Source organism: Oryctolagus cuniculus, chromosome 1, assembly GCF_964237555.1.
Source record: "Oryctolagus cuniculus chromosome 1, mOryCun1.1, whole genome shotgun sequence".
NCBI lineage: Eukaryota > Metazoa > Chordata > Mammalia > Lagomorpha > Leporidae > Oryctolagus > Oryctolagus cuniculus.
Window position 1 is genome coordinate 7,642,343 of NC_091432.1, and position 24,077 is coordinate 7,666,419.

The 24,077-nt window shown below is 51.2% G+C and overlaps 2 long non-coding RNA genes across 2 annotated transcripts; both read right to left on the reverse strand.

The window, feature by feature from the left end:
- Nucleotides 1-8,426: 8,426 nt before the first annotated feature.
- On the reverse strand, nucleotides 8,427-12,444 carry LOC138848649 (uncharacterized). The gene is made up of 2 exons (XR_011386729.1): nucleotides 12,173-12,444; nucleotides 8,427-8,685 (listed from the first exon to the last, which is right to left on the reverse strand). It is a non-coding gene; the product is annotated as an uncharacterized lncRNA (long non-coding RNA).
- A 7,000-nt stretch (nucleotides 12,445-19,444) lies between these two features.
- LOC138848650 (uncharacterized) lies at nucleotides 19,445-22,257 on the reverse strand. Its single transcript, XR_011386730.1, has 3 exons — nucleotides 21,325-22,257; nucleotides 20,082-20,235; nucleotides 19,445-19,699 (listed from the first exon to the last, which is right to left on the reverse strand). It is a non-coding gene; the product is annotated as an uncharacterized lncRNA (long non-coding RNA).
- Between the last annotated feature and the right edge of the window lie 1,820 nt (nucleotides 22,258-24,077).

Below are 24,077 nucleotides of genomic sequence, written 5' to 3' on the forward strand. Positions count from 1 at the left end.
CTTTCAAATAAAATAAGTAAATCTTAAAAAAAGAAAAGGTACACTTTGGCCAGTGCTGTGGTGTAGTGGGCTAAGCCCCTGCCTGTGGTGCCTGAATCCCATATGGGCGCCAGTTCAAGTCCTGGCTGCTCATCTTCTGATCCAGCTCTCTGTTATGGCCTGGGAAAGAAGTGGAGAATGGCTCAAGTCTTTGGGCCCCTGTATCCATGTGAGAAGACCTGGAGGAAGCTCCTGGCTCCTGGCTCCTGGCTTCAGATCAACTCAGCTCTGGCCATTGTGGGCATTTGGGGAGTGAACCAGCGGATGGAAGATCTTTCTCTCTATCTCTCCTTCTCTGTCTATAACTCTATCTCTCAAGTAAATAATTAAAAAAATTTTTTTAAACGAAAATGTACACTTTAAATCTGACATCATTTTGCCATGAACAGAAGTTCTCTATTATTTGGATGCTGAAGCAATAGTTGTAAGCGAATTATTCACTCAGTGTCTCATATAGCATTACAGATGCTTTGTTCTCTGTCTAGAGGCTGTGGACATTGGGGAAGAGTGTCCACACAGTCTCTCCCTCCCTAAGTGGGGAGCTTCCATTTTGGAGACAGAGATGCAATGAATAGCAGGTGCCATGATGCATTGCATTGATGGCGAGGGACACAATGTAGATGGCCTTGGGGTTGGAGGTAGCTTCTTCACTTCACTGACACATGCCAGTCTCACTTTGCCTCCCACATCACTGGTCCTCTCTTCTTCTCCCCAGCCTCTGAATATTGCTGTTTCTGGTGTTTTGCACTTAGACTTCCTCTCTTAGGTGCATACCACTGGGGAGTTCAAGAATTTGGGGACTGATCCTGGACAAGATAAAACTGCAAGATGGCAGCATTGCACAGCAAGCTTTACCGGATGGCACTTGGGCAGGATATTGTGAGAGGGGAAGCCCCTGGCAGCAGGGTCAGCAGTGTGAGATCACCACCCAGAAGGGAGGAGGGCAAAGAAGGTCCTGGGACTTCTGTGTCTAGCTCATGTCATGCAGCAGCAGCATCTGTACCCAGTGACCTGTCTAGCGGATGCTTGAAAGTTCAGCCCCTTTGCTCCAACTGGAGACAGCTCTGGAGGGCTAGCCTAGACTCTGAACTCCCCAGGGATTGGGCTTAAGACTTGTTAACACTACCCAACATCTGAACTTCTCCCTATACTCAATCCTGCTCCCTTCTCTACCCCGTAGGTATTGCTCTTTCCAGAAGCCTCGGACAACTTCTTGAACACCAATCTCTTCGTCAGCTTCTTGGGAAACCCGACCTCCACACCACCTCTATGCTTCTGTGCCAATGACTCCTAACAATGTGTCTCATGTACATCATCACAATTGGATCCCTAAAACCTGAGTTTCCCAGTTTCCCATCCAGCTCCCTTCATTACATCTCCAGGGACATCTAACAGGTGCTGTGAGCCTAACATGCCCAAGTACAACTCCTGGTCATCTTCTCCAACTCCAGACTTGCCTGTGGTATTTTCTCGATCAGTAAATGACAATTCCATCACCCACTGAATCAGGTCAAAGTCTCGGAACCATCCTCCATGGCTTTCTCCGATCTCCTTTGTTTGTTCCATTGGCAAATCTCTTGGGTCTCCTCCTTCCCTACTCTGCCACCCTTACTGAAACCAACCACTTTCTCCTGGATGCTTGAGCTAGTCTCCTAACTGACCTCCTTGTACACAGCAGTGCCCATTCAGACCCGTCCCCATGTGGCAAGCAGAGACCCTGTAAAAACATAGTCAGATCGTGTGTCCCTCCAATGGCTTCCAGCCTCATTCAGAGCAAAAGCCAAAGCCTTCCCTGAGACAGATCTGGTCCTTCCCTGACATCTCCGACTGTCCTCGATGCTCATCCCACTCCAGAAATGTCAACTTCATGCTGTTTCTTGAACACCATAGCATAGTTTTCCTCAGGGCCTCTGCCTCTGTAGAGCCCTCTGTTTTATACTGGGCATCTGCTGTTGTAAAACAAATCATTCCATTTGTTGCTGTTTCATACAATAACCATTTTATCTGCTCAGGATTCTGTAGGTGGGCACTTTGGTTTTGGCTCAGTTGGGCAGTTCTTTCACTTGTCTTGCTTGAGGTCACTCATGAGCCTGCCATAGGCTGGTTGCATGGCTAAGCTGAAGGTTTGAGGTGGTCTCCCTCAAAATGTCTGGTGACCCAGCTGGATGTGGGGCACAGCTGGAGGGGTTCAGCTCCTCTGCACATGGTAGCTCATCATTCAGAAGTCTAGCCTGGACTTTTCCCACACGGAAGTTTAGGGGTTCAAAATGTAGCTAATGTGTGAGCGTGGAAGTTGCAAGGCGTTTTCAAGTGCAGGTTCAGTGTTTTATGGAAGATATCAGAATCAAAATTGAGTTGCTTGTATCAAATTCTAACAAAATATGAAAAAAAAAACCCTGGGAGATTATGATAGAGAGGATCTTACGCATGTGTGCTTGGTAACAAGACAAAAGACTCTGGGCCAGTGCTGTGGCTTAGTGGGTAAAGCTATAGTGGCTACAGTGCCGGCATCCCATATGGGCACCTGTTCAAGTCCTGACTGCTCTGCTTTCGATCCAGCTCTCTGCTGTGGCCAGGGAGTGCAGTGGAGGATGGCCCAAGTCCTTGGGCCCCTGTACCCACCTGGGAGACCTGGAGGAAGCTCCTGGCTCCTGGCTTCCAATTGGCGCAGCAGCTCCAGCTGTTGCAACCATCTGGAAAGGGAACCAGTGGATGCAAGACCTCGCTAATTCTCTCTCCTTCTCCTTCTCTCTCTGTGTAACTCTGACTTTCAAATAAATAAATAAATCTAAAAAAAAAAAAAAGACTCTGGGGCTGGTGCCGTGGTGCACTAGGTTAATCCTCTGCCTGTGGCGCCGGCATCCCATATGGATGCCGGTTCTAGTCCTGGTTGCTCCTCTTCCAGTTCAGCTCTCGGCTGTGGCCAGGGAAGGCAGTGGAGGATGGCCTAAGTGCTTGGGCCCTGCACCTGCATGGGAGACCAGGAGGAAACGCCTGGCTCCTGGCTTCAGATAGGCGCAGCGCGCCGGCCACAATGCACCGGTCGTTGTGGCCATTTGGGGGGTGAACCAACAGAAGGAAGACCTTTCTCCCTGTCTCTCTCTTTCGCTGTCTAACTCTGCCTGTCCAAAAAAAAAAAAAAACAAAAACCTTAAAAAAAACTAAAAAGAAAAAGACTCTGCTAGAGCCACGGCTTTACTCAAAGGCCACCACAGCCTTTCACAGATACTTCTGTGACGATGTCTGCCCAACAACAGCTGTTTAACCTTGGACTGACCATCCTTGCAGCCAAAGACTGTTGTTTGAAAACAATTTATGTAGGGACCGACACTGTGGCGTAGCGGGTAAAGCTGCCACCTGCAGTGCCAGCATCCTGTATGAGCGCTGGTTCGATTCCCGGCTGCTCCACTTCCCATCCAGCTCTCTGCTGTGGCCCGGGAAGGCAGTGGAGGATGGCCCAAGTGCGTGGGCCCTGCACTGGTGTGGGAGACTGGGAGGAAGCTCCTGGCTCCTGGCTTCAGATTGGCCCAGCTCTGGGCTTTGTGGCCATTTGGGGAGTGAACCATTGGATAGAAGATCTCTCTCTCTCTCTCTTTGCCTCTGCCTCTCTGTAACTTTGCCTTCGAAATAAATGTATCTTAAAAATGTAAAAAAGTTTATGTAACTTCCTACTTTTTGCCTTTAAAAACTTCCCTTTGGTTCTTTCTCCTTAGATATGTATGTATTTACCATGTCACACGTGTTCCCAATGCAATGCGGCACCACAATAAGCTTTCCCCATTGTTATTTAGTCAAATATTTGTATAAGATAATGTCCACCGCATTCCACTGGTTAGAGTATCTCAGGTCAGCCTAGGTGCAAGGGTGGGCTATCTCTTGGTTGGGAATAGCAGGACAAGGAGTCTGAAAAGACTATTCTCAAGACTTAAGTTAATGTTATTAATTTTAAAGAAACATCCAAATTTTTATTTATTTATTTTAGGGGAGAGGGAGAAAGAGAGAATGCTTCCATTCACTGGCTTACTTCCCAAATGCCTACAATGGCCAGGGCTGGGCCAGAGCCAATGCTGGGAGCCAGGGACACAATCCAGATCTCCTCTGTGGGTGTCAGGAATCTGATTAACTGAGCCATCATTGCTGCCTCCAAAGGCCTGCATTGTCAGGAGCCAGAGCTGAGAATCAAACCAGGCACACTGATGTGGGACATGGGCGTCTTGACTGACAACCACTAGATTAATGCTAACCCCCAAATCAACATTATTAATGTTAACTATGGTTCTAGCTGCCTCCTGGTGGCTCTTCAAGGAGGCAGCCCTTATACCTGTGACTCAGGAGGCATGAATGGGGACTCTCTGCAGGGCTCCCAGCCTCGCTGCAGCCCTGCCAGGCTTCTTTGAGATTTGAGCACCTTGGAAAGCTAGGTAGAGGTAGCTGTGTCCCTGGAGCTTGTGTCCACTGTGTCTGGGAGGAGATGGCATTGGGAGGACACAATCTGGGTTTACTGCTGGTGCCCTCCAGATGGCTGGCTGCTGTGGCTCATACCACACCTGGGCCCGCTGGAGCCACACCTAGGGTGCAGAGTGCTGCTGTGGAATGCAGGGAGCACCAGCAGGGGGGTCCTTATTTTGGGCAATTTTGTCTCCTAGGACGTGGCACTCTGGGCCTGCAGTGGGAGTGGCAGCACCGGTGGTCTCTGCCTTCAGGGTCATTCTTCCATTGTTTTGGTGAATAGTCCTTGGCTACGAACTTCCTCATCAAACAGTCACTTGGCCACACTGCTGGTGTTTTCTCTTCCAAAATTATTTTTTATTATTTGAAATACAGGCAGGTTAGGTGCCAGTGCTGTGTTGTAGTGGGTAAAGCGGCCACCTGCAGTGCCAGCATTGCATATGGGCGCTGGTTTGAGTCCCGGCTACTCTGCTTCTGATCCAGCCCTCTGCTGTGGCCTGGGAATGCAGTAGAAGATGGCCCAAGTCCTCGGGCCCCTGCACCGGCGTGGGAGACCTAGAAGAAACTCCTGGCTCCTGGCTTTGGATTGATGCAGCTCTGGCCATTGTAGGCATCTGAGGAGTGAACCAGCGGATGGAAGACCCCCCTCCTCCCCGCCTCTCCTTCTTTCTCTGTGTAACTCTGACTTTCAAACAAATAAATAAATCTTTAAAAAAAAAAAGAAATAAGGGCAGGCTGAGAATTTTCCAAATCTTTTTCCTGCTTCCCTTTTGATTATAAGTTCTGTCCTTAAATCATTTCAGTGCGGCAGGAGAGATCCAAGATGGCTGAATAGTGAGAAGCCACACTGACCTCAGCTGCCGGAAAATACCAGAGGAACTAAGGAAGGACCACACCCCAGGGGACTGAGAGGAAATCCCAGGGGAGGAGTGACAGGCTAGAACAGAGACCCAGGGAGCAGAGAGCAGAGAGGACAGGCACCTGCTGCCCCTGGTTGCTGCCCGCCAGCCGTGCATCTCCAAGGTAGGAAGAAGTTGCTGTGGTCTACTGCTTTACCCTCTACACCACAGAGCTGACCCCCCCCCCCCCAACAGCTTTGTTTATTTATTTGAGAGGTAGAGTTACAGACAGTGAGAGGGAGAGACAGAGAGAAAGGTCTTCCATCTACTGGTTCACTCCCCAAATGGCCACAACAGCCGGAGCTGTGCCAATCCAAAGCCAGGAGCCGGGAGTTTCTTCTGGGTCTCCCATGCAGGTACAGGGGTCCAAGGACTTGGGCCATCTTCTACTGTTTTCCCAGGACATAGCAGAGAGCCGGATGGGAAGAGGAGCAGCCGGGACTAGAACCGGCGCCCACATGGGATGCTGGTGCCGCAGTCGGAGGATTAACCCACTGCGCCACAGCTCCGGCCCTTAGCAGCAGCTTTAACTGAGGGAGAATTCTACAGTCCCCCAGTGACTTCAGCTCCAGCCTGGGGAGCTGACTGGAGGCTGAGAGACTACTTTGCTCTGAACAGGAGAGCCACATTGCCTCCCTCCCCTCTGCCACATTCCCAAAGCTCCAGACGCACTAGGGTGGTAGAGCTGCTGCTGAACACACTGCTACCAGAAGCAACCAGAGCAGGAGTCGGGGCAGTGACAGGGTGGAGAGCAGAGTCCTGCAGCCGTGGGCGTTCTGGGCATAAGCCCTGGAGCTGTGTCACTCACTCAGTGTGATCCCGGGGTACCTGGCACCAGCAGTATCCCGTAAGAAATCTGGATCTGACCTGAGGAAGTTCCCTTTGCACCTTCTAGCTCGTGGTGGCGAGAGCTATTGCGTGCCATTGAGACCTGCGGGCAGGTTTATCCATGCATTGTGGAACTGGGAGAGTTGATGTTGGTATTCGAATCTCTGGAGTCACTTGAACTCACTCATTCAGAAATAGGAAACTCAAAGGATCCTAAGCAGACTCAGCCGAAAAAGGATCTCCAAGACATAGTGTAGTCAAGTTGTCTAAAGTTAAGGGCAAGGAGAGAATACTAAAGACAGTAAAAGAAAAGCAACGAATTATGTGTTAATAAAAACCAATGAAGTGAACAGCAGATTTCTCAGAAGAAACCCTAAGGCCAGAAGAGAGTGGGATAATATATTCAAGGTATTAAAAACAAGAGCCCCTTTTTTTTTTTTTTTTTTTTTTGACAGGCAGAGTGGACAGTGAGAGAGAGAGACAGAGAGAAAGGTCTTCCTTTGCCGTTGGTTCACCCTCCAATGGCCGCCGCAGCCCGCGTGCTGCAGCCGGCATACTGCGCTGATCTGATGGCAGGAGCCAGGTGCTTCTCCTGGTCTCCCATGGGGTGCAGGGCCCAAGCACTTGGGCCATCCTCCACTGCCTTCCCGGGCCACAGCAGAGAGCTGGACTGGAAGAGGAGCAACCAGGACAGAATCCAGTGCCCCGACCGGGACTAGAACCTGGCGCCACAGGCGGAAGATTAGCCTAGTGAGCCGTGGTGCCGGCCCTGGAGGAGAATTTCTGTAAGACTGTGGCCCTGGAGAAGAATCCACCTGGTAGTTTGTTGTGGGGTTAAATGGGTGAGAAGGACTTCTGAAAGCTGGGAACTGTGCTCAAATCAGAGCCTCTGTTCCTGACAGTTGCGTCTCCTCCAATCCCAGTGGAGATGATCAGTGCCAGTATCTCTTATCTCCATTCTGCAGAAGAGGCTTAGAGCACAGAAACCTTTACTGTGGGGTGGACGGGTCCCACCCCCTCCTTCCTGCCCCCGATGTGCACTCAGAGACAGCAGCATCTCATCCAGCCCTGGTGCTCTCGCTGCCCGGGTCCCTCCCAGGTACTGAGCTGGCTGTGGTTCGAGAAGACCTGAACTTGAATCACGGATCAGTCTCTAGCCTCTGAGTGTCAGGCAGGGTGCTCCCCGACTCTGGGCCCTTTTCCCTTGGGGGCAGGCTGAGGGGTTCAATAGGGAGCCTCTGAGGGTGTGGGGGTCCTGAGCATCTCTGAGTTGTCTGGACGGACCTCAGCTCAGCCAAGATTCCTTCTTCCCCAGGGGAGCTCCTGGGTCCTCTGCAGAGGGAGAAGTTCCTGGGGGCACAGGCAGTTCCTTCCTGGTGGCAGAGTTGCCGAGATGGACAGAAGAATGGATGTCTTTGTGTGGTTTGAGAGGGAGAGGACCAGTCATGTCTGCCCTTTGGTTCTGAGTGTGCCCTGTTCTACTTTGCAGAGTAACCAAGTTCTCAGGACTGGAGTTCTGGGTGTTCTGGGTGGACTGGCGGCCTCAATCATCTGAGTACACTTACCCAAAGCCACAGCTGCATGAAGAAGCAATGCAAATCCTGAAGTTAGAGGCTGCTGCACAGAATAGCACTTCCTCTGTGCACCTGCTTCTCTCTCACTGGCAATTGCAAGGACTGACTCTAACAAGACTGTGAGCTTCTTGAAGAATTGGGCGGCTGACCCCAGTGAGCCCTTCATGAAATATTCCTCCTGCTCAATTGTAGGCTCATGAATCATCGGAAAAGAGGCGAGTCCTCCCTGAGCACTTCCAACAGCACAACTTTCAAAAGATCCCTGAATCCAGGTTTCAGTTTCTTCATTTTTCATATGGGAGCAACAGTAATTTCTTCACCATGTATTGTTGAGGTTTAATGAAATGGCGTATACAAAATGTTTTCACACAATTTCCGGCTTGTAGCAGATGCTTAGTAAATTTGCTCACTGCATTTCACTGCTGTCTTGCTGAGTTTTATTCTTGGGGTGGGTGAGGGCCCACAGTTCCTGACTAATCCCCAGATCTTCCCACGAGTGCACATTCACGACAGAAGAGCGTTACCCACCATCCCTCAGTGCTCCTTTTGGGTCAGCCTTCTTTGTTGTAATAAATGTTTGTCTCTGACAGAGTTTGGGTGTTAAATACCTGTGACTTTTGAGTGAAGTCACAGCTACTTTTTTTTTTTATAAAGATTTATTTATTTGAAAGAGTTACACAGAGAGAAGGAGAGGCAGAGAGAGAGAGAGAGAGAAAGGTCTTCTATTCGCTGGTTCATTGCGCAGATGGCCGCAATGGCCAGAATTGTGCTGATCTGAAGCCAGGAGCCAGGAACCAGGAGCCAGGAGCTGGGAGCCTCCTTCCGGTCTCCACACTGGTGCAGGGGCCCAAGGCCTTGCGCTATCTTCTACTGTTTTTCCAGGCCATAGCAGAGAGCTGGATCGGAAATGGAACAGCTGGGTTTTAAACTGGTGCCCATCTGGGATGCTGGCATTACAGGCAGTATCTTTACCCACTATGCCACAGTGCCGGCCCCCATCACAGCCACTTTTTATGCCCAAACTCTGTGGGGTCAGGCTTTGATTTCAGTGAGATATCCGTCATCACATGTCTCCTGGCTGTCTTCCTGCACGGATCAGGTGTTAGCACTCTATGCTCCTCTTCCTTGTAGCACTCACCACATTTGCAGCTTGATTTTTACGGTGTGTGCTTGTGTGATTCCTATCCACAGATTTTCGTACAATAATTGTCATTGTGCAACCAGGTACCGTGATGCCTTTCCTTCAGCACTGTCGGCCTGGAATTTCTCACAACGTCTTATATAGAAGATATTCCCATGAGAAAGGTCTAGAAAGGCTGAAGGTATGTGCAAATGCACTCAAAAGAAAGATCAGAGAAAAAAAGAGGGGAAACCCAAGTGCCAGGAATGAAAAAGAAAGTTAAAAGTTGAAGTGGTTGGGATGGAGGTGTATGGCTAATAGTTTAGATATTGACCCTAAGGATCTGGAACTAGGATTTCATTGCCCACATAGGGAAAGGCACACCAGATGTAGAGCAAGAGACATACGAGTGAGAACTGAGATCTCTGTGTGAAGCTGACTGTACGAGAAATAACCCTTAAGAGAAAGAGAAAGATGAAAAATTGTGCCTACCTATGTTTCTGGATAAAAAATTTTCAAAGTCTCTTACAGAAATAGCAAATGTAAGCCTTTTATATGCACAAACAGAAAGTCTGCATTTTCCCTACTCACTTGTAGAGTTGCCCTGTTAAACTGGTGAGGCCTCTCAGTCATCCTGTGGAGTGAGTGCCGGGCATACCAGACCCTGACAGAGAAATCATTACCCATGCATATTAACTCACATGGAGAAATTGCAAACCACATGGGCATGCAACTTGTCAGGAATGGCAGACAGTAGACACAATCAGTGGGACAAGATTCAGTTGGGATATACAGAGAAACCACAGGTGGGCTCCTAGGTGGATTAGTTAGTATAGATCCCACCAGGGATCTATGTGATATTCCATCCACTGATTCACCCCCAAATGCCTACGAAGGCCAGGGTGCAGCCAGGCTGAAGTCAGGAGCTAAGGACTCTCTCTGGATCTCCTCCATAGGTTTCAGGGACCCAGTTACTTGAGACATCACCTGCTGCCTCCCAGTGTGCACACCAGCAGGAAGCCTGATCAGAGTGGGGCCAGACCTGGCACCAGGTGCTGATATGGGATGTGGGCATCCCAAGAAGTGTCTTTAAAAAAAAAAAACCAACTTTATTGCCTGTTGTCTACTGTCCATTATCCCTTCCTTCCTCTCCCTGACACCTATGCACTTTTTAAAAAAAAAAAAATTTATTCATTCGCTTGAAAGTTAGAGTTACACAGAGTGAGGAGAGGTAGAGAAGAGAGAGGAGAGAGAGAGAGAGAGAGGTCTTCCATCCGATGGCCCGCCCCACAACTGGCCACAACAGCTGGAGCTGCACCAACCTGAAGCCAGGAGCCAGGAGCCTCCCCTGGGTCTCCCACGCGGGTGCAGGGGCCCAAGGACCTGGGTCATCCTCCACTGCCCTCTCAGACAACAGCAGAGAGCTGGATAGGAAGTGTAACAGCCGGGTCTCGAACCGGTGCCCACATGAGATGCTGGCGCTTCAGACCACCACGACAACTCACTGCGCCACAGCGCCAGCCCCTCAAGAAGTGTCTTAACCACTGTGCCAAACCTCTGCCCCGGATAGTTTTTTATTGGGTTGGGTATATCTTCCATTTTTCCATGAATATTTTTGATCTTTTGAGTCATGGAATTTGAAAGTCTTGGCTTGCTTACTCAAATATTCGGTTTGGTCTGAGTCTGCCCTGTGGATGGTTTTATTCTTGGATTATCAATCAGCCTTCCCTTCTTTGCTTATCCAGTGAATTTTTATTCTGTGGTAAAGACTGTGTGGTATACAGTAGGCTGTCTGGATTGAAGAAGAGTAAATTTGGGGGGCAGGTGTTGTGGTACAGTGGGATAAGCTAACCACTTATGTTCCCAGCATCCCATGTCCGAGTCCTGGTTTGAGTCTTGGCTGCTCTGACTCTAATCCAATTTCCTGATAATGTGCTTGGCAAGACAGTGGAAGATGGCCCAAGTTCCTGGCCCCTGCCACCCACATGGGAGACCTGGGTGGAGTTCCTGGCTCTTGACTTTGGCCTGGCCAGATCTGGCTGTTGTGGCCATTTGGGGAGAAAACCAGCAGACAGATCTTTGTCTCTCTGCCTTTCAAATACATTCATTCATACATACATATATTTTTAAACAGATTTACTTATTTGAAAGTCAGAGTTGGAGAGGGAGCTGGAGACACACAGAATCTTCTCTCTACTGGTTCACTCCCCCAGATGGCTGCAATGGCCAGTGCTGGGCCAGGCTGAAGTCAGGAGCCAGGAACTTCATCTGGGCCTTCCACATGGGTGGCAGGGGCCCAAAAACTTGATCCGTCTTCCACTGCTTTTCCCAGGCCTTGAGCAGGGATCTGGATCAGAAGTGGAGCATCCAAGACACAAGCCAGTGCTCACATGGGATTCTGGCATCACAGATGGTAGCTGTACCAGTTTTGTCACAACGCCAGCCTGCCATATGTACATCTTTGAAAATGTTAAATTACTGGTGGATCTTCTTGGCCCTATGGAAGCTTGATTGTAGGCTTTGGTTGGGCAGGAAAATCTCAGTTCTACTGTTGCTCCTTGAGCATAGCTTTTCCTTTCTTTTTTTTTTTTTTAAGATTTTATTTATTTACTTGAAAGAGTTACACAGAGAGAGAGAAGGAGAGAGAGAGAGAGAGAGAGAGAGAGAGGTCCTCCATCCGCTGGCTCACTCCCCAGAGCCTCCTCCGGGTCTCCCATGTGGGTGCAGGGACCCAAGGACCCAGACATCCTCCACCACTTTTCCAGGCCACAGCGGAGAGCTGGACTGGAAGTGGAGCAGCCGGGACCGGAACCTGCGCCCACATGGGATACCAGCACTGCAGGTGGCAGCCCACCCGCTACACCACAGTGTCGGCCCTGAGCCTTGCTTTTCTTACAGAGGGCAGAGTATGGGATTTCTAACTCCACATAATCACTTCAATCAATTTCTCATAATTTGTCTCCTTATCTCTCTATATAAACACAATATATACAATATATTGTCTACATAGGCTTGGTGTCAACACCTTCGGAGCACACACACAGTGCAACTGTCCATGCATAACGGCATCCTGCACGTGTGCACACAGCAACACTCACCCAGATTAACCTCCTCTCTCCCATCCCATAGCTTGTATCAAAAGCTTGGTCCCTGTCTCCAGCACCAAATCAAAATAATGAGAACAAAGTTTGAGGGTAAAGAAAAGAAAAAGTTTAATCTGTCAACAGATGAGGGAGGTAGCACACATGAGTCTCAAGGCTTACCTCCCCAGCTGCGATGTGGGGCTCCATGGGATGCGCAGCCATGGAGCCCCCACGTCAAGGTCGGTCTGATAGCTGTTGCTGTGTCTTTATCACAAGGCGGATGTTGCTAGTTTCGGTTAGGGCAATGCTTTCCCACGGTCGGGACTTTGCAGAGGAGTTGAGAATGTTGTCAACAACAAGATGGCGCCGAGGACCGCGCGGTGAGCCGGCCTGCTGTGTGACACCTCATCTGATTGGCCTGAGGACGCGTGCACACTGCGTCAACAGACAGCGGATTGGAGTGTTCCGTGCATGGACTTGAGCCCGCTTGCAATTGGCCGGATTTTGTATATAAGCTATGTGCTGAGGAAGGAAGGGGCTTTCCTGTCCACTCTCCTCCCTTCATTCTTTCTCTGTCCCTGTTATTTTCCCATTAAAAGTCTGCTGAAGACCGATAAGCTGTGAACAGTGTCGTTCCTTTGCGGGCAAGGGAGCGGCACTGCATGAGGAGGCTTTGCGGTTTTTAAAGAGGCTATGAGAAGGGGGAGGTCAGGAGGAACAGAAGACAGGGGCAGCTGTGTGTTGGCCTCTGTCCAGGTGATGAGGGCTGCTTGGAGTCAGAGTGGTTATCTGGTTTGCTTACATGTTCAGCTCATGTCCACGTTCCAGGTTGGTCAGCAACACCACCTTTTCAGGGAACGTTTCAGATGGGGCTTTTCAGTGGGCTTCAGTGCTTTTTGCCCTGTCCAGACCTGGATTTCCCTTAAATGAAACCCCTTGAGACAATAGCAGCCATCCAGGTGTCATCAGGTTATGACCTTGTAAAGCCAGAGGCACCACTCCCTTAATTCAATGAGTTCATCTAAGGGAGGGAGGTTCCGAGACTGGGGCCTGATGGTATCCACATTAAATGTTTAGAGGCTCAGTTTCAAAGTCCTAAACAGGCTTCCATGTATGCCGGGGGTGGGGAAAAACTGGAACCAGGGCTAAGAGGGGACCCCAAAAGTCCTTCAAGGTCCTCATCATGAGCAGAGACGCCATCAGTCACCCTGTGAGCCTTCTTCTCATTTCTGTCTCTGGAGCTCTCCCTCCTCTTACTCTTCCCAGCTCAGGGCCTCTGGGGTGGGGCTGGCTGTTCCCACAAGGGTGGCTTCTCTTGGCTGCTCTGTCTGAGCACTGCAGAGAAGGCTCTGCGCAAAGGTGACCATGTGACAGCTGAAGTTCCACCCGGGGCTAATCGCCAAGCTGTGTGCCTGACATGGATCCACACAGGAGGCCAGAGTGGCTGGAGCACAGGGACGAGTGTGGGAGGGAGCCAGGGACATGACGAGGACTCTGTGTTCCGGAAGCAGACAGGAAGCGGGATGGTTCTAAGAATGCATTTCCAAGTTTCTATGCCCCTGAATGAGATGAGAACTCAAAGTACAGGCGTAAGTCAGGTGCATAAATGAGAGTAGGATTTATTTAAAGTGAGGACAGGAGTACACATTCAGACGTGAGCGTGGGCAGCCCCACAGGGAGAGATATTTGCCATGAGAGAGCTGGAAACCTGTGCAAGAGGAGGGAGTGCATGAGAAGCAAGAGAGGGAAGCCAAAAGGGCCACCCCCATGTCAACAGTGGTGACTTAATTGAAAATACAAATGGGGAGTTAGTTGGGTGGGGCTTAGTGTACATGAAGTTTTTGGGGAGCATCATGGATTTTCCACATGGAATTTAGCTTCCATGTGTTCATAATGGCATCTCCTCTATCCCATTTCAGGATGAGAGACAGGTGCACCATGGGAAAGTGGGCATACTGGATTGGCATGTTGGGAGGTGGAGCTCAAGTGCAGGGCAGTGAGACAGAAATTATGGGAAAATCTTCCAGCTCATTCCCGCCCCCCCAACCCCTGCCTATGCTGGGCCCTATGTCAGGATATCAGGCATGACTAGGGATTGCATGCAGGGAGCTGTAGAAAGAGAGTCCAGTGGACTCTAGGTCTTTGCCTGAGCAATCGATGGAAGGCAGCCCTAGGGAAGTCTGGATGAGGATCAGGGCTTCTTGGGTGGGGAGGGGTCAAGTTGCTTTTTTTCCCCAAAGATTTATTTATTTAATCGAAGGATGGAGTTACAGAGAGAGGGAGAGACACAGAGAGGGAGATCTTCTATCTGCTGGTTCATTTCCCAATGGCAGCAATGGCCGAGGTTGGGCCAGGCTGAAGCCAACAGTCTGGAACTCCATCTGTGTCTCTCACGTCGGTGGGAGTTATCTGTATCAGGTTAGACCCTGATAACAAATCCATTTCTTTGCTGGGTCACCCCATCATGAGGCATCCAAGTCAAGCAGCCCAACCTATGAACACAAGCTTGTGATTTGTATGTATGTTTGTGTCTTATTCTTGAATGAAAACAAACTAAAAATTGCCAGACAAGTGAGGAAATACTCTAAATTTTTGAAAAGATTTATTTTATTTATTTGAAAGACAGAATTACAGAGAGAGGTAGAGAGAGAGAGAGAGAGAGGAGAGAGAGGTCTTCCATCCGGTGGTTCACTCCCCAAATGCCAGCAACGGCTGGAGCTGTGCCGATCCGAAGCCAGGAGCCAAGAGCTTCTTCCAGGTCTCCCACGTGGGTGCAGGGACCCAAGCCCTTGGGCCATCCTTTACTGCTATCCCAGGCCATAGCAGAGAGCTGGATTGGAAGAGGAGTAGCTGGGACTAAAACCGGTGCCATATATGATGCTGGCGCTTCAGGCCAGGGCTTTAACCCACTGCGCCACAGCGCCAGCCCCAAATCTTCTAATTTGAAATGCAGACAACAAAACAGATGACTAACAAACTTCACGAAAACAAAGTGAATATGGTAAGCAGAAGAAACACAAATGTCATTGAAAAGATAAGAGGAAATGCATTCATGAAACAAGAATAGGAGGCTAGGGGCCAGTGCTGTGGCATAGTGGGTAAAGCTGCTGCCTGCAGTGCCAACATTCCATATGGGCACTGGTTTGAGTCCCGGCAGCTCCACTTCAGGTCCAGCTCTCTGCTATGGCCTGGGAAAGCAGTAGAAGATGGCCCAAATCCTTGGGCCCCTGCACCCGCGTGGGAGACCCGGAAGAAGCCCCTGGCTCCTGGCTTTGGATCGGCGCAGCCCCTGCCATTGCGGCCAACTGGGGAGTGAACCAGCAGATGGAAGACCTCTCTCTCTCTGCCTCTCCTTCTCTCTCTGTGCAATTCTGACTTTTAAATAAATAAATAAATAAATAAATCCTTAAAAAAAACAGGAGGGCTATAAAAAGGGAGCATTCAGAGAAAAAGATAAAAATTTTTGTATTCTTGCTAGAAAATTGAAACAAATCTGATCAAATCTCTACACTTAAGGAAATTCAGGAGATGGAGGAATGGTTGACAGTTCCCCGGGGACTAGTCAACACGACTCAGGCTCTCCAGGGACTAGTCAACACGACTCAGGCTCTCCAGGGACTAGTCAACACGACTCAGGCTCTCCAGGGACTAGTCAACACGACTCAGGCTCTCAGGAGATGGAGGAATGGTTGACAGTTCCCCAGGGATTCGTCAACACGACTCAGGCTCTCAGAAGCTCTATGAGAATAAAGACATCCACCCCTCAGCAGCCTCGCAACAAATAAACTACAAGAATACAAGAGAGGGAGGGCAGAACTTGCAGATTTAGCAAAGGCACACACACACACACACACACACATATATCTATGAATTGGTGACCTTGAGTAGAAGGAGACAATACAGAATTTCAGGCTAATGTAGAATGGGTATAGGCATGAGAAAAATTAGAAGCCAGCTTAATTTATGACCACAGTACAAAAATAGTAATATCAGACAATGAAATGTACAATATTTTCATTAAAAATTCATCAGTGTGAAGTAACTTTTATCCCAGGAAATTTTAAGAATGCAAAATGTTAGAAAGCCTATTATTTATCTCATTTAGAAATTAAAGAAGAAAAAAACAAATACAATGGTATCAATAAATGATGAAGACACTGAAAAACTTGACATTCCTTATTAAAAAAAAAAAGAAAAAAATCTCTTGGCAAACTAATAGAAAGTAAAAATTTCCTTACCTAGAAATGGTGTCTATCTTCAACCTGCCGCTTTCATCATCTTTGAAGATGAATACGTGGTAGCATTTCCGCAGTGGCAAGAAACAGCCAAGGATGCCTGTTAACAGCTTTGGTACAACAGGAACTCCTGGCCAATGAACACATTGGAGAGAGGAAGAGGAGAGAGAGTGACTGGAAAGGAAGAAACCAGAAGTCAGATTATCATTTGTATGTGTTCTGATTGCTTATTTGAACAAATAAAATAATTCAGCAACTTTGCTGGAAAGAAGACCAATAGGTGTACATCCTACCACTGTCAACCAGCTGTCCTTTCTAAAACGACTGCAATGACAACCAGCATAGAAAGCTATAAGGTGCCTGTCACCACCTGGATAATTGTTCAGGTGCATTCTAAAGCACATGTGCTGAAAGCTTGGCCCCCACAGTCTTATGTCAATGGTTGACAGTTACTGCGAACCATAAATGGCTTAAGGCTGGAGACTTGATCCAATCATGGTGTCTAGTAGGTGGACACAGTGAGGTCTTTAGGACATTGAGAATGTGTGCTCGGGAGGCAGTCCTTACTACAGGGTTGGTCTCATAAGGCTGAAATAAGCGCTCTCTCTGACTCCTGGCTTGCTGTGGCCCACCGCCCACGACCCCGATCCGATGCTGGGTCCATGTGGCTGCCTCATTTGGACTGTGCACCTCTACAGCTGTGCGGGAAACGAAACCTTTGCCTTTGCGAGTTAGCTGCTCCCAGGTGTTTCACAGTGGTGGAGGGACCTAGTGTACAGCGCACAGACACCGAGCGAGAGAACAACTGAGTAAACACCCCGCCCAGGCAGCCGAGTGCCCAAGAGAACAGCCTCCCCAGTCACTGCGCTCCTGTGTGTGGCCCACAGGCAGATTCCAATTCTTAGCGAGACAGGACTCAATTTCCTCTACTGGGAGGAGCCAGATATATTTTTTTAAGTAATTTTTTTTGACAGGCAGAGTGGACAGTGAGAGAGAGAGACAGAGAGAAAGGTCTTCCTTTGCCGTTGGTTCACCTTCCAATGGCCGCCGCGGCCGGCGCACCGCGCTGATCCAATGGCAGGAGCTAGGTGCTTCTCCTGGTCTCCCATGGGGTGCAGGGCCCAAGCACTTGGGCCATCCTCCACTGCACTCCTGGGCCACAGCAGAGAGCTGGACAGGAAGAGGGGCAACCGGGACTGAATTCGGCGCCCCGACCGGGACTAGAACCTGGTGTGCCGGCGCCACTAGGCGGAGGATTAGCCTAGTGAGCCGCGGCGCCGGCCAGATATTTGGTTTTAATCTTCTGTTTATCAATTTTTGTGAATCTAAATATAATATATAGATATAAAACATACAGGTATGGTATATACTATTATATGGTAATGATATAATATGCTGCTGGGTATTGCAGTCCCCTGTCTCAGTCCACTCAGGCTGCTAGGATGACATTCCTTAGCCTGCGTAATGTAGAAGCAACAGAAATTTCTCTCTCACAGTCCTGGGGGCTGGGGCCTCCCGGCTCAAGGCGCTGGCACCTTCCGAGTTTGCCGAGGGTCCTCTTCTTGCTGCATCCGGCCGTGGCGGGAGAGCTCCTTAGGCGTTAGGATCTGAATATACGAATTCGGAGGGTGGAGGACACAAAATTTCATTCTGGAGCATGTATTACTGTATCATGCATGCTGTGTAGCACATGCATGTCATAGTGTTCCATATCGTATTATTTTCTTATGTAACCTTTCCGTTTCCTCCATGGTGTCCCCTTCTTGTCCATGTCTGTACTTCTCAATCTGTGAGTTGTTGTTCCGAAGCCTGCAGCTCCCAGAATCACCTTTATCGGAGAGTTCTTGTGTGTGTGTGTGTGTGTGTGTGTGTACACAACAGTGCGATGGTTACAGGCCACACACTCTGCAGGTAGAATCCCTGGGTTCTAATCCTGGCACCCCCACTTTTTTTTTGACAGGTGGAGTTAGATTGTGAGAGGGAGAGACAGAGAGAAAGGTCTTCCTTCTGTTGGTCCACCCCCAAAATGGCCCGCTATGGCCGGTGTGCTGTGCCGATCCGAAGTCAGGAGCCAGGTGCTTTCTCCTGGTCTCCCATGCGGGTACAGGGCCCAAGCACTTGGGCCATCCTCCACTGCACTCCCGGGCCACAGCAGAGAGCTGGACTAGAAGAGGAGCAACCAGGACAGAATCTGGTGCCCTGACCGGGACTAGAACCCGGGGAACCGGGGCCGGAGGAGGATTAACCTAGTGAGCCGCGGCGCCGGCCCACCCCCACTTTCTAACTGGGTGAATTTGGGAAATTATTTAGCCTTTCTGGGCCTCAGCGTCCTACTTTACAAAACGAGGCTGTTAGGGACCGGTGCTGTGGCATAGTAGGCTAAGCCTCCACCCTCGGCACCAGCATCCCATGTGGGTGCCGGTTCAAGCCCTGGCTGCTGCACTTCTGATCCAGCTCCCTGCTATTGTGCCTGGGAAAGCAAAGGAAGGTGACATAATTTCTTGGGCCCCTGAACCCATGAAGGAGACCCAGAAGAAGCTCCTGGCTTCAGACCAGACCAGCTCCAGCCATTGTGGCCATTAGGGGAGTGAACCGTGGATGAAGACATCTTTGTCTCTTCCTCTCTCTCTCTTTCTCTCTAATTCTGACTTTCAAATAAATAAATAAATCTGTTTTTTTTAAAGTTGCTGACCTTAACATTAAAAAATATTTAAAATGAGGCTGTTAACAGCATCTATTTGTCTCAGAGCCTGGCTATCCACCAGAATCACTCTCCGTCTTTCACAGAGACAGCACTGTGGCCAGGCACGTGGCTTTCCCGCTGGAGAACATTGCCAGCCTCCCTTGTGGATGGTGTGGCCCTCTGAGCAGGACTCAGAGGGCCAGTGTACGTGGTGTGTGTTGATCCTGGGCCTGGGGCTTATGGAACCAGGGGTGTCTCATCCATATTCGCCAATGCAGACAGTGGCAGTGCCCTGGGACAGGGGCCTCCGGGTCTAGGATATGCCCTGAATGTGCACAGGGCACAGAGCTGCCCCACCGGCCTGGGCCATTTTCTCAGAATTGCTGAGTGCGAGACTAAATGTCTGCATTCTCTAAGCCACCGTGTTCTTGGCATCCTAGGCTACAGACCTGCCTCCATGAACGTCTGCCCAGGGTCCCGACGTCCTGCAGACCCAGGCCCGTGAAGCCGGATGAAGCAGGCCTGACAGAACGGTGACAGGTGCAGAGTTTAATGAAGGGAGCAGGTGGGGCACACTGGGTGGGGGGCCCTGGGCGAGTGCTGGCCCCCAGTCTCCTCTGCCTGGGGTCTCCCTGGTCCTCTTCAGTAATGGACACAGTAGAGCTGGACGCTGCCGCTGATCCGGAGCTCCCGCAGCTGCTCCAGGGTCTGCTGGCCCAGGCTGGTGGCCCCCAGCCCCTGCCCATTGAGGGCCAGCTTCAGCCCTCCCTCCTGGCACAGGAGCAGCACCTGCAAGACGGGGGCGTGAGTGGCCGGTGGGCTTCCAGTCCTCCTTCTCCACCTGGCACTCTTCCTGGAAGACCCTCCTCCCCGCAGTGGACACAAGGGCGGGACTCAGAGGGGTCCAGCTCACAGCCAGCCCTTGGTGGACTTTGATCAGCCCTGGGGCTCAGCTTCCAGGATTCCTGGGGAGCCACTGAACAGAGCTGATGCTGGGGTCTCTGTATTCACTGCTTCTGAGTTCTTGGGTGCGGAACCCCTGGCGCCAGCATAGTGTTGAGGGCTGCCCTGTGGGTGTCTCTGGCTTCCCAGCCCCGTGGTGTTGGCCCTGCCCACCTCCCCCAGGCATGCCCCACCCCCAGGCTCTGCACCCATCCTGGCTCTGACCCACCTCGAAGAACCGCTGGGGGTAAAAGAGGAAGGGGGCTGAGATGGGCGTCTTCCGTCCCCAAGGGGAGATCCAGGCCAGGCTTCTGTCTGCAAAGGACGCCCTAAGCGTCACAGGCACGCGGGCAGCCTCGTCCCTCAGGCTTAGAGTGAAGCTGCTGGGGGCGGGCGGGAAAAGGGGGTCAGCTTCCAAGGCCCTCAGGGAGGTGGAGAGCAGCTGGAACACTGGGTAGGATCCTCCTCCAGAAAGCAGGGCTCAGGGCTGGACGCCCGGGTACGTGACAGCCCAGAGGGTGGGGAGACCTGAGTCTGCAGCTACCCACTAGAGGACCACAGGGGCGGGGCGGGGCGCCCACCTGGTCGTGAGGGCTCCTGGCTCATGCATCCAGCTCTGGGGCCTCTGGCTGCGATGCATGAGCCAGGAGTTGTGATTCAGATTTGCAGGGTAGGGAGGAGCGGCCTCTGCGGATTTATTTTCTCTGAATGCATTCCTTCTGGTTGCGAGTTTGTATTCTGTCTTCTCTCTGTTCTGCACCTCTTCTCCTAACATTTTGGTGACCCACGTGAGGTGGCACCAATCCGCACTCTTTTCCCAACACAGGCTGTTCTCGTCACGTGTGTCCTGTGAGCACAGTGTGGCCCCACACAGCACACTGTGGACACAGCGTCCGCAAGCAGCTCATCTCACCCAGCAAGGGCCAAAATGAGGAGCGGCAGGTGCTTCCTGTCATTTGTCTCTTTTCTCGGGGAGTAGAGCTTCTCCCAGACTCCCCTGGCTGACTCGCTCCCACCCTGCACTGGCCAGAACCAGGGACATTTCTACCCCAAACCAATCATGGGCAAGGGGAAGGGGCTACCCTGAGAGGCTCAAACCTCCCACAGGGCATCACCTGGATCTGTGAAAGAGGCTCCTACTGCCCATGGACCCCAGGGCTCTGTGGGCTCAGAAGGAGGTGACAGTGGGGTGTGTGTGTGTGTGTGTGTGTGTACGTGTAGGTAGCTATTGGTCAAGCAACCAAAACATAAGATACACACCTACTCCCCCCCCCCCCCCCAACAGGTTCATTATAAGGCTACAAAGAGAGTACAGCTGGCTCTCGATCACACTGCTCCTCTACAGGATGCAGAGGAACAAGTGGAGTCAGGCGTCTCATGGGGGTGTTGGATGGGGGCGGGGGGCAGTGTACTGGAAGAGACATCAGCAGGCCCATGCGTCTGGCCACTTCCCCAGCAGAAGGAGCCCACACCTGAGACTCCAGAAGGGCTCAGCTCCTCCACACCTCTGTCGCTCTCCAGGCCCTGGACAAGCGTGCTAACGCCCATTGGCCTTCATTCTCAGACCCGCTGTGAGACGAGACGCCCTGGCCCAAGTTGTGTTGTTCTTGAGGTTTCTGGCAAAGGTTTTCGGGCCGGCAGCTGCAGATGGAGATCTTCTGAAGCCTCTCCCTGAGTGTGCAGCCGGGATGAAGACCTCTGCTTCAGGCCCTGAGGATTCTGGGGTGTGCCCAGGCCCCTTCCCAGGAGCGACTGTCCCTCAGCTGTGCCTCATGCCACAGCCAGTTCAGCTCCTGGCGGGGGGTAGTAACCACCTGCTGAGCGCTGGGCACTGAAGGATGGGACGATTGTAAAAGAGGAGAGCACATGAGCATGTGGGGAGGACTCACATGAGGGAGCAAGACCCTGGTGCATACCGAGGGCAGGCGGGACAGTGCAGAGTGCGCAGGTGCACAGTGATGGGAGCCACGCTGGTGAACCTTAGGTGAATCACGTGCCCTCTCTGAGCCTCTGCAGCATGGGGGCACAAAGTGCTTGCTTTGGCCACCCTCAGAATTAAGAGAGGAACAAATGTTTACAAACAGCAGCTCACCTTTGAACAGAGATTCCCGGCTTTACACATTTTCCCTCCCATTTAATTTTCAAAAGAACCCTGTGATTTGGAGCAGACTGGGGTCACCCGCCCCTTATTTCTGCATGAGAAAACTGACTCTCAAATGGGTCAGGTGGCTTGAAGAAGGTGTCCCCACTGGTGGGCGGCAGTGTGAGAGCCACAACGGGCTGTGCAGACGTGGAGGGCGCCAGCACCGGGCTCCCCAGCCACTCCCATGCGGATGACTCTCTGGGATACTTCTCCAAACTGCAAGGTGCTCTCTGTGGGTGTGCTACCCCTGCTTTCCTCCTCATCTAATGTTGACAAACTGGACAAGCGACCTAAAACTCTGTGAGCCCAGATCTCCATGAGCAGCCGAAGGGAATGTCAAGTTCATTGTCAGGACTTAAGGAGCAACGAGCTTTTAAATGCCTGCTACTGCAGCATCAGGGTGCAAAATCACAATGATGTCTCCACGTTGTGGCTTCTCAGAACTCTGCAACAGAAAAACCTAGACAGGATAGAAGGGGCCACAGCCCAGGCCCTGGCTGGGAGCCCCTGTCAGTGTCCATTATCCGGTGAGAACCAGGGAGGATGGAGCTTATGTCCACCTTGAAATCCCCTGCCCTGCGGTCACTTTGTGAGGCTCCCATAGAGGGGACTGGAGCCTGGAGAAAAAGACCTTGTGGGGTGGACAGGAGGAGGCTGGTCTGGGCGACCGTGTGTTCTGTGCACACGTGGAGGATGCAGGTGTGCATGGACAGATGCACCGTGTACGTGTTCCTGAGGGTGGGGACACCAAGGCTGTGTGCATAAGCAGCTTGGCTGAGGTTGGCAGCTATACTGGGTGGGGGAGGGGGAGTCTTGACCCCTCTCCCCTTCCCATACCCCTGGGCTCCTTGTCACCCTCCTGCCCCGTGCCTGTCCATGGCCTCGCCGGGCACCTCCTCCTTGACCCTGCACCCACCCGGTATCTGGACAGCCATCCCTTGGAGAGGACGGGCTGGGAGACAGGAGCTGGCAGCATCCTGCTGGGACCTGAACTTGCAGTGGGTCTTGAGGAGCCAGCTGGCCCCCAGCACGGAGTGGGGCTGCTCCATCACAGAGCAGGGCTCTGCCGGGCACTTGTCCCAGGATAACCACAACCCTCCCAACAGCCCAGGGGAAGGCGCAATGGTCCCATTGCACAGGTGGGGAAATGGAGGATCTGAGAGGCAGAGGGACCGGCCTAGCATCGCTCAGCTGGGAAGACGCAGCTGGACTCCCTGGGGCTCTTTTGTGAAGAAACTAATTCCGCTGATGAAGGTGCAGCCAGTCACCCTCAGGCGCTGTCTCTGTAACACCATTGCATTGGGATCAGTTTGCAGCCAGTTTGAGGCTGCTGCAGACTTCTGGGGGCATGCAAACATGTATCCCACAGCTTGCTCCAAAGCATACTTGGGACAGATGTACCTGATGTTAGTAAAATGGTACCATCTTCCTAAGAAGCCCAGCCTGGCTTACTGGAAGTCAGGTGACCAGATGGCCCAATCACAAGTGTCAGCTCCACCCCACCCTCACAGGATCTCCCACATCCTCATCTCTGCTGGGCTGTAGAAGAGCTGCTCTCCCGCAGGCTGCTGCTCTCTGTGCACGGGGAGTTGGCCTGTTGGGTTTCCCCCACCCGACAACAAACCTCCCTTACTCCGGTGTTTGGTGTGTTTTGTGGTGGCCTTTCAAATGACACTTAGCAGAATCTCTGTATTTATTATCTTTTTTGTTAAATTAAGATTTATTTATTTGAGAGTTACACAGAGAGAGGAGAGGCACAGAGAGAGAGAGAGAGAGAGAGAGAGAGAGAGAGGGAGAGAGGTCTTCCATCCACTGGTTCACTCCCCAGTTGGCTGCAACAGCCATAGCTGCATGGATCCGAAGCCAGGAACCTAGTCCGGGTCTCCCACATGGGTGCAGGGACCCAAGGACTTGGGCATCTTCCACTGCTTTCCCAGGCCCTAGCAGAGAGCTGGAGTGGAAGTGGAGCTGCCGGGTCTCAAACCAGTGCCCATATGGGATGCCGGCACTGCAGATGGCGGCTTTACCTGCTATGCCACAGCACTGGCCCCGTATTATCTTTGAAACTTTTTTTTTTTGCTT